This window comes from Scyliorhinus canicula, chromosome 20, assembly GCF_902713615.1.
Source record: "Scyliorhinus canicula chromosome 20, sScyCan1.1, whole genome shotgun sequence".
Classification (NCBI taxonomy): domain Eukaryota; kingdom Metazoa; phylum Chordata; class Chondrichthyes; order Carcharhiniformes; family Scyliorhinidae; genus Scyliorhinus; species Scyliorhinus canicula.
The window spans coordinates 22,026,130-22,040,036 of NC_052165.1; positions in this window are offsets into that span (position 1 = coordinate 22,026,130).

Sequence of the window (13,907 nt, forward strand, 5' to 3'; positions counted from 1 at the left end):
CATCCCCTGAGGCTCCCCCGCCGCATGGCTCTGCCAGTCCTGGAGGCCAGCTCTGGCCTCAACCGGGGTCTACATACTCTCAGCCATGGAACACAGGGTGTGGACCATCTCCATCTGGGACTGCACCATATCACGCTGCAACTGTGCCGCTACCTTCTGGGTTTGTGTCACATCAGCCAGTGACTGGGCCACCTCCTTCTGGGACTGGGCCACCTCCCTCTGTGTCTGCGCCATGTCAGCCAGCGCCTGGGCAATGTCACCAGCATTCCCAGCCAAGGCCTGCTGTGACTGGGCCATGCTCAGGAGCGCCACAACGATTTCCAGGTGGCTCTGGGACATGGTTGCCTGTGAGGCGGCAACCCTGACCTGGGCGTTGGCCAGTGCCTGCACAGGATGCCCCAGGCCTTGGACATGCTGATCCATAACCCAAAACTCTCGCCCCAAATCCTTTGCAGTTGATACAAACCTCTGGTTGATTCTGTGATCCTTGGACCACCATGCTGATGCACTTGGTGGCTCAATGTGCCTCCAGGAAATGTCACTCCCCCCTCATTCTATTATTGAGTTTGCAGTGGAATTTGATGTAAGACAATGCTATGCCAAACAATCGATTGGTTATCTGCCTTAATGTTAATGTGCAACCAGCTTAACAAAGCAGCAGCTACTTAGGTTTGTGACCATCTCCTATCTAAACCTATGGATGAATTGCTTTTGAAATATTCACATTCTCTCTCTCTCTCTCTCTCTCTCTCTGTGGACCCTCTCACCTGGATAATGCTTTTAGCAAACTCAGGACCCTCTACTTCGCTCCAGTTTAACATCCCAAACTCTATTTTCCTACAGACTTATTGCTGAGCATCTCCTGTTGTGCAACTGCAAATCCCACCAGATCACCATCTCAATGCAGTGAAAGGTGACTGTCTTGCCTGTTTGATGTCCCATCAATAATACCGAAGAATACTTACTTGATTGTGTCTGTTTGAAAGTTTTCAACCTTCTGAAGTACATCTATGATCACTAGAACTCTCTGCAAGACATTAGCCAGAGGGGACTGAGAAAACTGTTTGACGCACTGAGCCCTTATTCCTACCTGGCAATCAGAAATCTAAAAACCTCATGAATTGCCATACGATCGCACTTCTTTGTCACTGACAGGTTTCCAGATATTTCCATGCTGGAGGCAGTAAATACAAACCCCTGTTGAAATCTCATCAAATTGTGCAGCATTAGCAAATGATAACAATCGACCACCCAATACTTCTAATGTCAACAGAAACAACAATGTTTCAGATAGCATTCTGAGTTCATTTTTATTTTGACAACTGCAGGAGACCTCACACCGTACAAGAGTCAAAGTGATGAGTGAGTTATACAGGTCTCTCTCAGCAATGGAATAAACCTGGGAGCCAAGAACTTCATGGAAAGCATTCATATTATAATCACATAGAGGTGGGTAGTGCACCATAGTTAAACCCACTTAAATTTATGGAGCAGGATACTCTAACTCTGCGGCTATGTCCGCAGGATCCGTCTGGTCTTATGACCAGAAAGTCGGCGCCTTCCCTGCACCAATCCTCCTCCCGGTGGGGGGCTAGCAGCCACGCAGCGTAAAGCCCGGCTTTACCTGCAGATAGGACTGCCGAATGGCTGGATCCGTGGCTGTGCATGTGCACGGCGGGGACCTGCAGTGACTGCACCGTGCAACATGGCGCCGGCCATGCGCAAACCCGGCCTGCCAAAATCCCCCTCACCACTCCCAGACCACCCCCCACCAGCCCCTGCCGAAGCCTCCCCCCCCCCCACCCCCACCCCCACCCCACCTCCCAGTCAGCGGAACTGTGTCAACAGACACACTCCGCAGCCGCCACGCGAGATCCCTGAACGTTGTGAGGACACGCACCCCACGCCGTGGGGGACTCGGCCCATCGGGGGCGGAGCATTGGTGGAGGGCCTCAGGTGACGTCCTGAGGCCCTCCATACGGCGTGTGGCGAGGCTCCGCCCCCTCAAAAACAGCACCGCCCCCGATTCCAGCATAAATGTGGATTCTCCAGCCAATCGCCGAACGTGATTTTGGCGTCGGCGATCAGAGAATCCCGCCCATGTTGTCAGAATCTGACTGGCAAAGTTCTCTTTTTATGCTGTGGATGTGCAGCAGCTCCTCCTGACATTTGTGGTGGAATTATTACCCTGGAGCGTCTGGTGTCATGAATGGACTGTTTAGGCATGTTAGGAGTCTTGCTTGCTTCAGTTTCATAGGTGGAAGCTGAATACATTCGCTGTGGGCTGTTTGAAATCTTGTGGATTGCCCCCCCCCCCCCCCGCTCCCCGCAGTGAGTTTGTTGACAGTACTGTCCATGCTTCTTACTGTGAAGTGCAGTGCAGGCTGCCAAAAGCAAGTGCTCAGCTGCCCTTATTCTTGATGACTTGCTGAAAAGTAATCGTGTATGTGATATGCTGACACATATAATGTGTACAGTCCCACAATTTCAGTTTAGCCCTTAATGTATGCATTCTGGGGAACCAATATTTAGGACAATGTAATCATATATCTTGATGAGGTGGCACATGATATGTCCTGATTGTCTTCACACAATAACCATACAAAACAGCTACAATACATTTCAAAAATGAAAGTGATAGCTGCTCTCAAGCTCAATCTTAACCGATTCAGTCCTTATAAACAAATAACGATAGACTGATATGGGTGCTACATTGGCTGAGATTACATTTATGGTATTAAACAATAAACAAGCATAGTAGATCTCAGATATTTGGACAATTCTAGGTTAGTGTGGCCTTGTTCAATGACTATTATTCCTGGGTAATGGCAGTATTGAAGCTCAGGGATAGAATTAACTGGGACATTGTCATTATTGTGTTTCCTTCAAACATGACCCCAGCCCAATGACAGTATTTGAGTGCATGCACAGGGCCCGGAGACATGTTCACCTCCCTGAAACTAACATTCCCCTACTTCGCAATCCTAATTTCAGAGCAGACATGATTCACACAGTATTTGCTGTGCGGAGCACATTGGACTTTGAGGGCACCTACCTTAAATATTTACCCACTTGGCGCACCTCAAATTTCACCGCACCAGGGCCACGGTGGCCAATCTTACATCAATCTACACCTGCGTGAATCTTGGCCTAGAGGGCCGGAGAATCACGGAGACATGGAGAATTTGGTGTCCATCCCTCTAATAGAGGAAAATGAGTCATTTTGAGCCATTTGCATGCTTTAGCTAGTACGGGACATGATGTTGATGTCAACAGGAGACAAAAGCATCAGGAACATGTTGGCACCAATGCCGTTTTGTCCCCAGTACTTGGTTCTCTGCCGCATCGGGAACTCCGCTACCAGCGGCGGACAATCTAGCTCATTGTTACATATTAAAGGAAACTGCAATTCTCATGTTTCTCATGTTTTCAAACTCAGTGCTCCTGCCAGCAGAGAATCCCGTCCGATTCCTGCTGGCATGAGGAGTGATGCGCCATTGAATGGCACGGAACATTTTAACAAAGGTCAGTGTTTCCGCTGGATCTGAGAGGGCAGGGGCTGAATCTTGCTGACATACTTGCACCTCTGATCGGGCACCTTTTTAAAAGGCACCTAGTGCCCCCCCCCCCTCCAATCACTGGCCAGCCCCCAACCCCCCCCCCCCCAATTCGCTGGCAAAGGCCCTCCTGACAGCACTCACCCCTCTCGCCCTCAGTTCCCCCCCCCTTCAGCTGCCCCCTCAGTACCCCCCTTCAGCCACACTCCTTTGTACCCCTTCAGAATCCTCCCTCAGTCCCCCCTCATTCCCAACCTGGGACCTTGGACTCCAAGGGGGCAAGGTGTGAGTACCCTCTCTACACCTGCCTCCAGGATGCTGAGGTGGGTCCCTCAAGGAAGGTAAGGTCTGGGGGGTTGGGTTGGCCTGAAAGCCTCAGGTGGGTGGTCTTTCCCAAGATGGGGTTCCCATCCTAAGCCTTTAAAACTCTTTAATCTGCACATTGAGGCGACGCGGTGGCATCATGGTTAGCCCTGCTGCCTCATAGCACCAAGGACTCAAGTTTGATTTGTGTGACTGTGCGGAGTTCTCCCCGTGTCTGTGTGGGTTTCCTCCAGGCACTCCAGTTTCCTCCCACAGTCCGAAGATGTGCAAGTTAGGTTGATTGGCCATGCTAAAATTACCCCTTAGGTTAGGGTTGCAGGAATAGGGCAAAGTTTGGGCCTGGGTATGGTTGTCTTTCAAATGGTCAGTGCACTGGAGGGATTCTATGATTCTGCGATTCTATCATGTCAAGATCAAAGATCCCTGAGAAGAAAGTGAAAGTCTTCTTTCTGTGGCCTTTAAACTCTGATGTGCTTACTATGAAAGTGCTTTAATAAGATTATTTGTTCTCTCTTTTGGGTGTTTTAAAGCAGGTGGGAAGCAAGCTTGAGACAAAGGGTTCAAAATGATGGGTTGGTCTATTTTCACCCCTTTTACATCTAAAAGTGTCCTGAACCAAAGTCATTTGAAAAGTACTGTGAAAAATGCCGTGCAGACTCACCACTAAACACTTACCTATTTCAATTTTTGTACAGGCCTCAATTTAGGAATCAAAGCAGGGCCTCACCATGTACAGGGCACAAGGCAGGATATACTGTCCACTTGCCTGGATGGATACAGCTCCAACAACATCCATGAAGTTTGATTCCATTCAGGACAAAGATGGTTGATAAAGGAAGGGCAGTGGATGTTGTCTACATGGACTTCAGTAAAGCCTTTGTCCCTCAAGGCAGACTGGTCCAAAAAGTGAAGTCAAAAGTGTGAGCTGGCAAGATGGATATAGAACTGGCTTGGTCATAGAAGAGAGAGGGTGGCATAGAAGGGTGCTTTTCTGAATGGAAGACTGTAACTAGTGGTGTTCTGCAGGAATCAGTGCTGGGACCTTTGTTCATAGTATATATAAATTATTTGGAAGAAAATATGGCTGGTCTGATTAGCGGACGACACGAATATTGGTAGAGTTGCAGATAGTGAAGAGGATTGTCAGAGGATACAACAGGATATAGATCAGTTGGAGACTTGGGCTGAGGAATGGCAAATGGAGTTTAATCCAAACAGATGTGATGACATGCATTCTTGAAGGTCTAATACAGGTGGGAATTATACAGTAAGTGACAGAGAGATCTGGGAGTCCAGGTCCACAAATCTCTGAAAGTGGCAACGCAACTGAATAAGGTAGTCAAGAAAGCAAAAGCCATGCTTGCCTTCATCGGCCGGGGCATTGAGTATAAAAATTGGCAAATCATGCTGCAGCTAACCAGTTAGGCCATATTTGGATATTGTACACAATTCTGGTCACTACACTACCAGAAGTGTGTGGATGCTAGATGGATATGGATCTGGGAAATGCAGAAGGTTTTAGTTTGGACGGGCATCATGATTGCCGCACTTCTGGAGGGCCGACGAGCCATTTCCTGTGCTGTACTGTTCTTTGGCATAGTGACACAGTGGTTAGCACTGCTGCCTCACAGCACCAGGGATGCGAGTTCAATTCCGGTTCTTGGGTGACTGTCTATGTGGAGTTTGTATGTTCTCCCTATGTCTGCGTGGGTTTCCTCCGGGTGCTCCGGTTTCCTCCCACAGTCCAAAGATGTGTAGGTTAGGTGGATTGGCCATGATCTATGCGCAGGGTTATGGGGATAGTGTGTGGGAGTGGGCCTCGGTAAAGAGCTCTTTCAAAGAGTCAGTGCAGACTCGATGGGCCGAATGGCCTTCTTCTGCACTGTAGGGTTTATGTGGATCTAAGGCCCTGTGACATTCACCTCTTGTAAAATGGTACAGTCCTTTCAACTCTATGACACGAAATGCAATCATTTCACACCATAAGGACATAAAAGGAGGTTACAATGTAGGAGATTGTATGAACTGCTTTGGTCAGTGCATCAATTGAGTTGGTGCCTCTAACAACACTAATTTCGGAAGCTGACAAAATCCTTCTCCTTCGAACCAATCACAAGAAAATGCCTTAAGCCTATCCCCAGCTGACAAAATCTCCTTTCATTTTTGGAATAATATAAATTAAGTTCAATCCAGTAGACGGAAAGTCTATTCCATTGAACAGTTGGAATAGTCTTTTGTGAGTTTGGGTAATATCAATCCATATCCAATGCATGTGACATTAGAGCTTAAAATAGTCCATAATAATAGATTTGGTTGGTTTGCTTCGAATTTGTGTGATGCAAGAGGGATTGTAATTATTGAATTGGTGAAAGACTTGACACCTCCCTTGCTCTACTGTTGTAATCTCCATAGTGAAACCTAAGATCATTGCTGTTCACTGCATTCAGGGCAAACCAACTTGAAAAAGGAGGCATCAGACAGGGGTTAGCTCACTTGTTTACATTTGTTAAAGAGCCTAATGCCCATTTCTGCTCTTTTGATGCAAATCCTGTGATGGCGATTGGCAAATATCTGGCTTAAAATCTGCCAGATTGGATACTTGTACGCTCATAAAGAAAGTGCAGTGCTGAATTTCTAGGCCATCCTCCCAAAAAATGTAACATTGCTTCAGTATTGGACAGATACGCTTAAAAAACAAACTCAGGATTGTGGGAACTTTAAGGACTGCAGGCAGAGTTATTTTCACAGTGGATTGCTCCTTGAACTCCATGGCCATAATGGTGCATCTCCGTAACCAAAATAGCAAAAAAACAGAATCACATAAATATCGCCGAGAATAAGATAATAGTCAAATGCCAAATTCAAATGTTTGTGCGCATTGTTCATTTGGCAAGTGGCAGCGTTTCCATGCCAATAAGAAGTGAATTATGTGCCTTTGGCACTACGGTTAACTGTTTCTCCCTCAGCCTTTTGGACCCCTCAACTTATTCTGCCTCATGATTTAATAAAGCCAGTGACATCACAGGATGGCAAACCTTTTTACTCGATGACAGGGTAGAGGACTAGAAAGGGTCATTGCAGGAAAGATGTTACCAATGATAGGTGTGTCCAGAACCAGGGATCACAACCTGAGGATTCAGGGTGAACCATTTTGGACATAGATAAGGAGACACCTTCACACAAAGAGTGGTGAGCCTGTGGAATTCATTACCACGGGAAGTAGTTGATGCTAAAACTTTGAATATATTCAAGAGGCGGCTGGATGTAGCACTTGGGGAGAATGGGATCAAAGGCTATGGGGAGAAAGCAGGATTAATTAGGCTACTGAGTTGGATGATCAGCCATGATCGTGATGAATGACAGAGCAGGCTCGAAGGGCCAAAAGGCCGCCTCCTGATCCTATCTTCTATGTATCTATGTATGACAATCCAATGTGGATATCTGAAATGATCACTGATTTTTTAGGCCACACACAAAGCACAGATCAGCAGTGTGCTGGAATGCTCTCCACTTGCCTGGACGAGTTCAGCTCCAAGCAGCTTGACATCATCCAAGAGAAAGTAGAGCACAAGCATTCACTCCTTTACCATCGATGCACAGTGGCAGCTGTGTGTACCATCTACAAGATGCACTGCAAGATTCACCAAGGCTCCCGAGACAGCCAAACCGGTGACCTTTATCTCTTAGAAGAACAAGGGCAGCAGACACATGGGAACATCATCACCTGAAAGTGCCCCTCCAAACTACTGACTATCCTGACTTAGAAATATATCATCGTGCCTTCAGTGTCATTGGCTCAAGGTTCTGGAACTCCCTCTCTACCAGTGCTATGAGTGCACCAACAGCACATGAACTGCAGTTCACTGCTAACTTCTCAAAGGCAATTAAGAATGGGCAATAAATGCTGGCCTAGCCAGCGATGCCCACATCCCATGAATGAATTCAAAAAATTACACTGTTGGCTACACATATTTGTAAGTATAATGAACAATGAACAATAGTCCAATTCAGTGGCACATTCATTCAAAAGCATGGAAGTTCTCCTATTACACTTTTTTCGCCTGAATGCACCATTGAATGTACTAGGTTTGAACTCTGCTACAGGCAAGGATATCATCGTTAAATGTTGGTTGTGTGGGTGAGAATTAAATAGGTAGAACCACCATGCTTTTTAAAGCTCAACTTTTAAATATACTTGCTCCATAAGCTACTGAGCTTGGATGCAGGCTACGTCCCTGAACATTAACGACATAAATTTTCCAGCCTCATAGATTTCTCAAACATTAAAGTGAAATTATTCAAGTTTTTCTGATTTCCAGTTCAGATGGGAGCAGTTTGTGAATTTTCTGTGTGTTGGTTCAGGTATTGAAGAGCCAGAGCTAAGTAGGTTCAACACACGGAGCAGGATTCTCCGGCTGCGTTCACCCGGCGATCGGAGAATCCTGCCCTTGGTCAATGGATTTTTCCATTGTTGGTGTCTCGCTGTTATCAGGCCCTCTGTGGCAAAAGGGTATCGAAACTCAAAACCCTTGGCCCAGAAAACTTAAAACATTAACAGCTTGGGATTCCCACTCCCATTTTCTAACTGTGTGATAAAAAGTTAACAGATGAGATTGGCTGATGTATGACATAAATGATGATACATCACTGACATCAGTTAGTTATGTGTTAACAACATGCCTGCTCCATAACCTGTTTAGATGTAATACTGATACATAGAAACATGGAAAGTAGAAGCAGGAATAGGCCATTCAGCCCCTCAATCTTGGTCTGCTGTTCATTATGATCATGGCTGATCTTCTATCTCAATGCCGTACTCCAGCACTCTCCTAATCTCAGTCCTGGTTGGCCCACCCTGCAACATGAGACAGTGACCCTGTGTTATAGATGCCCCCCCTCCCCCCCCCCCCCATTGCCTCTCCCCACTCAGTCAGAGGAAACAGCATCCCTGTATCCGGTCTGTGCAGATTTTTATACGTTTTAAACAAGTGTTAAGCAGACACGAGAGTGTGTCTACTGTGTGTCTACTAAGTACCACGCCTGCAGTCCACGGATAGAGGGGTCATCGCAGAACATCAGTGATCTTCCTGAAGAGCAATCTCAGGCATGGACTGAAGACAGAATGGAATCTGGCTGTGATGCACCTGTTAGCCTGTACTCATTATCTGGCCTCAAAAAGGCTGTTTCAACAATGTACCAGAGGACCGTTGATAGCTGCGAAAAGCTACCCAAGCAAGTCAAGATCTTCAGAAAAGATGAATAAAGCAATGCAAAGATAAAGCTATGGAATTCAAAAATCAAGGTGCAGGTCTAAATCAACAACTCAAGTTCATTGATTTGTTGCTTGCGTATATCGGATGCTGTGATGTGATACACATTGCTACTCTCTCTTACAAAGAAACGACAGGAAATGTCATCTTATCTCCGCTGTGGTTTGTACAGTTCCCAAAGATAGCCTTACCCAGGCCAGTAAAAAACACAAAATAGGTGACCACAGCTGTGCATCATTATTTCACTCTCATTCTTCAATTGACTTATTCTTGTACAACAATGTAAAGTCATGCACCGGTTATTGTGTTCTGGTGGAACATTGCCAGAACTTTTACAGAGTGAGTATTGTACCGCTAGTTCATAAATTACAGATGGAATTTCATAAACACAGTCGTTTAGATAAAAAACAGAAATGTTATACCTTCATAGAGAGCAGCTTAGCTTAATCATCAGTGTGATAAATTGACCTGACCTTGTACACATGAAAGTTGAATATGTGTGGTAGTACATTAAAAGGACATTCGAGAAACAAAAAGCAATGATGGTTAAAAACGAAATTACCTACACACAGAAATGAATATGGGAATGACCACAACGTATAAAGAGTAATGTTTTGATAATGTAACTCACCTTATATTATGGGGCAGCACAGTGTTTAGCACTGCTGCCTCACAGCGCCAGAGATCCGAGTTCGAATCCGACATCCGGTGACTGTGTGGAGTTTGCACATTCTGTGTTTGCGTGGGCTTCCTCCCGGTGCTCCAGTTTCCTCCCACAGTCCAACGATGTGCAGGTTAGGTGGCTTGGCTATGCTAAATTGCCCTTCAGTGACCAAAGTTTAGGTGGGGATACAGGAATAGGGCGGTGATTGGGTCTCTGTCGGGTGGTTTTTCAAATGGTTGGTGCAGACATGATGGGCCAAATGGCCTTTTGCAATGTAGAGATTCAATAATTCTATGATTCTATACGTTTCACCATAATTTCCTGTGCAACTAAACTCTACCCATCCAATATCCGGTCTGAATTGCATGTTTGAGGACCTTGCATAGTCATTTATTGAAAATCTTTCAACCACTGATAACATTAAATAAGAATATATTCTTGCACTGAAGCAATTAAATCAATTCTTGACGATTTTCACTTTCCTTTTTTTTAACTGCAATCAGTTGCAGGATAATAAACAGCTTTTAGTTCAGAACAGACTATCGATTCAAGGAAAGGGATGATGATGGCAGCTTTTTAAATGAGATAATACAAACAAGGAACAAGGAACTGTTGAGCATAGGAACAGGCCCTTCAGCCCCCCAGGCCTGCACCGATCGTGATGCCTGTCTGACCTAAAACCTTCTGCACTTCCTGGGTCCATTTACCTCTGTTCCCATCCTATTCATGTATTCACCAAATTGCTTCTTAAACCTCACTTTCGTACCTCGTCAGTTCGTCCAGTGTTGCCACTCTGCGCCCTATGTAGAAGTCCCCGATCGTCAGTGTGCCCCCGTCCTGCCTCCATCTTTTGTAGGTGGTATCTGGCAAGGCTTGGGGGGGGTGGGGGGGGGGGGGGGATCTGTGATTGCCGCAGATGGGGGCCATAAGGGATATTTTGGTTATCCCGAAGTGCTGTCTCAACTGGGTCCATGTTCTCAGCGTGGCTGCTACCACTGGGCTCGTTGTGTAGCTTGTTGAGGAGGATGGGAGTGCTGCTGTGGCCAGGGTCTGGAGGGTTGTTCCTTTACAGGATGCCTCCTCCATTTGTACCCAATCATTGCTGCCCAGTGGTAGTATTGTAGGTTCGGTAGAGCCAGGCCCCCTCTGACATTCCCTCTTTGCAGTGTCGGTTTGGGAATTCCCAGGTTCTTGCCCCCCCCCCCCCTTACACACACACACACACACACACAAACGCCATGATTAGCCTGTCTATGTTTTGGAAAAAGGCCTTGGGGAAGAATCTAAACAGGAAGAGTACGCTCATCTTGGTCGTCTGCACTCTTCCCGCCAGGGATAGTGGGAGTGAGCCCCACCGTTGAAGGTCTTTCCTTACTTCCTCCAACAGGCTGGTCAGGTTCCACTTGAGGATCTGTGTCCAGTCTCTGGCTATTTGGATCCCCAGGTAACGGAGTCTGTTCTGGGCCATTTTGAACCGGAGCCCCTTCAGCTCTGTCCTTCCCCCATTTGGGTTCACTGGGAATGTCTTGCGTTTTCCCAGGTTTAGTTTGTAGACCGAGTAGATTCCAAACTCTTGCAGTATTTGCAGTATTGCCTTCAGTCCCTCCTGTGGCTTCGAGACATAGAGAGCAGGTCATCTGCATAGAGTGAGACTCTGTGCTCTCTGTCTCCTCTCTGGATTTCCTTCCAGCTTTTTGTGTCCCGCAGGGCTATCGCCAGAGGTTCGATCGCTAGCGTGAACAAGAGTGGGGATAGGGGGCAGCCCTGTCTTGTTCCTCTCTGTAGCTGGAAGTACTCAGAGCTGGTGGTGTTAGTTCGGACACTCGCTTTGGGAGCGTTGTACAGGAGCCTCACCCAGGCGGTGAATCCCGCTCCTAGCCCAAACTGACTCTGTCAAAGGCCTTTTCTGCATCCAGGGGGACAATCACCTCTCGTGTTCTCTCCCTGGGGGGGGGGGGGGGAGGTCATTATCACATTCAGCAGCCGCCTGATGTTCGCTGTGAGCTGCCTAGCCTTGGCAAAGCCTATTTGGTCCTCTGCAACCACCTCTGGTCCGCAGCCCTCCAGCCTTTTGGCCAGGACCTTTGTGAGTATTTTCGCATCCACGTTCAGCAGTGAAATGGGTCTGTCTGATCCACATTCTATCAGGTCTTTATCTTTTTTGGGTATTAGTGAGATTGTGGCCTGTGCCAGCTTTGGGGGCAGGGTTCCCCCTGCCAGTGAGTCCGCGAACATGTCCCTTAGGTGTGGGGCCAGGACTGGTTTTTGTAGAAATCCGCCGGGAACCCGTCGGGTCCCGGTGCCTTCCCCGCCTGCATGGATGATACTCTCCATGATTTCTCCCAGGTCTATTGGTGCTTTCAGCTCCCCCCTTCTGTCTTCCCGCACCACTGGCAGTTCCAGTCTGTCTAGGAACAGTTTCATTCCCGCATCCGCGTTGGGGGGCTCGGAGGCGTACAGTCCCCGGTAGAAGGTCTCGAATGCCTGATTGGCCTACTGTTACCAGTCTGCCTTTGCTAACCTTAACCTGCGCTATTTCCCTTGAGGCTGCCTGCTTTCTCAGCTGGTGAGCCAAAAGGCGGCCAGCCTTGTCTCCGTGTTCATAGAAGGTCCCCGTGTCTGGCGGAGTTGGTAAACTGCTTTCCTAGTGGATAGCAGGTTAAAGTCCATTGCAGCTTTTTCCTCTCCGCCAGCAGCTCTACGGTTGGGGCCTCGGAGTACTTTTTATCGACTTCCAGAATGGAGTCCACTAGCTGTTGCCTGGCCACTCTCTCTTCTCTATCTCTGCTTGCCTTGTAGGCTCTGATCTCTCCTCTGATCACAGCCTTCAGTGCCTCCCAGAGCGTGGAGGGTGAGACCTCCCCGTTTTGGTTGTTACGAACGTAATCGCCTATGGCCAGCGATAGTTTTTGGCAGAAAGCCTTGTCGGCCAGGAGGTCTGTGTCCAGCCTCCATGTGGGGTGCTGGGCCCGGCCTGTCTCCAACCTCACATCCATATAATGTGGAGCATGGTCGGAGATAACGATTGTGGAGTAGCCTGTTCCCGTGATTCATGGAAGCATCAATTTGCCCACTGCAAAGAAGTTGATACGGATGTATACCTTGTGCACCTGCGAAAAGAACGAGAACTCCTTTTCTCCTGGGTGCAGGAACCTCCATGGGTCCACCGACCCCATCTGTCCCATGGCTCCCTTGCCATGCCAGACGTTTTCCCTGTTCTGGGGTTTGATCGGTCGGTCAATGGGTCCAGCACGCAGTTGAAGTCGCCCCCCCATAATCAGTTGGTGTGTGTCAAGGTCGGGGATTTCCGCCATGGTCTTCTTTATGAATTCTGTGTCGTCCCAGTTGGGAGCGTACACATTTACCAGTACAACAGGTGCCCCTTCCAGGACACCGCTGACCATGATGTACCTTCCCCCTGGGTCCGTAACTGTCTTGGTTCCCGTAAACCTCGTCCTTTTGCTAATCAGTATTGCTATCCCCCTCGCCCTCGTCCCATAGCATGAGTGGGATGTCTGTCCCACCCAGCCCTTTCTTACCAGCAGTCGGTCCTTCTCCCTTAGGTGCGTCTCTTGTAGGTAGATTATGTCTTCTTTTCGGCTTCTTAGGTGGGCAAACACTGTGGATCTTTTCACTGGGCCGTTGAGTCCCCTTACATTCCAGGTAACAATCCTGGTGGAGGGTTTCTGACACCCCGGTCCTGTGGGATCACCCATACTTACCTGGTGGACCCAAAGGGGTTTCCCTTAGCTTGGGGGCCATCCAAAATGGCCATAGTCACCGCTCTCACCTCGGGGTCGGGCCCCAGCACTCAGGGGTTTCTCTTTGCCCAGGGGGCACCCAATGTGGCCACCAGCTGTGTGTACGCCACACGGCTGCATCCCTGCGCTCCGGGGTCTCCCTCAACCCTGATGCCCCCTCGAGTGGCTGTTTGCGGTGCCCTCTTGGTTCCTCGCCCTACTCCCTGCCCGCCGAGGCCTGTGCCTGTATTGCTTCACTATCTCACCCTTCTCTTTGCTTATCTTTTGTTCTGCGTTCTCCCCCAGGCTCCTCTCCCCCCTCTAGCCCCTGTCCCTTTGCCCCCTCCCCCCT